This window comes from Dendroctonus ponderosae, unplaced genomic scaffold, assembly GCF_020466585.1.
Source record: "Dendroctonus ponderosae isolate FM_Combo_2020 unplaced genomic scaffold, Dpon_F_20191213v2 Dpon_F_20191213_10, whole genome shotgun sequence".
Taxonomy (NCBI): Eukaryota; Metazoa; Arthropoda; class Insecta; order Coleoptera; family Curculionidae; genus Dendroctonus; species Dendroctonus ponderosae.
In genome coordinates this window covers 829,426-830,029 of record NW_026017111.1, presented here as the reverse complement: position 1 = coordinate 830,029, position 604 = coordinate 829,426, and positions in this window count along the sequence as shown.

Here is a 604-nt window from a genome sequence, read left to right as displayed (position 1 = left end):
TAAATTTGTCTCTCGAAAGACAAATTTACGGTTTCAAGAAGGCAAAGACCTAAAAGAACGTTGATTTTTACCAATCATGAGTTTGTGTAAATTTTGAATCTGAAATTTTGCACATCGTTCATTTCGTTACGTTTCGGCGAGACAACAGCGCCATCATCAGATTTAAAATTTACACAAACTCATGATTGGTAAAAATCAACGTTCTTTTAGGTCTTTGCCTTCTTGAAACCGTAAATTTGTCTTTCCAGAGACATCATCATCATCAGATCCATCGCTTTTGAGCGCGATGCGGCCTTTGATAATGTCCAGCGCAGTTGTGGACGAAACGTCAGGAAGAAATTCCCATGGACCACGGCTTCAAAGCCCGGAAAACATTACAAAATGTGCTTCTGAATGTCTTCAAATGTTTCCGAACTTCACGCTATTTTAGCGCGCAAATTGTGTCTTAAATCTTCATCGCATTCTGAATGTCAGCCTATGAAGGCCGGTCGCCGCATAAATACGACAGGGGATCCAGTGGTTGAACCAGTCTTAGTCGGAAAGCACGGGAGATCGCTTCGCCCACTGCCTTATCGCCTTTGATAATGTCCAGCGCAGTTGTGGC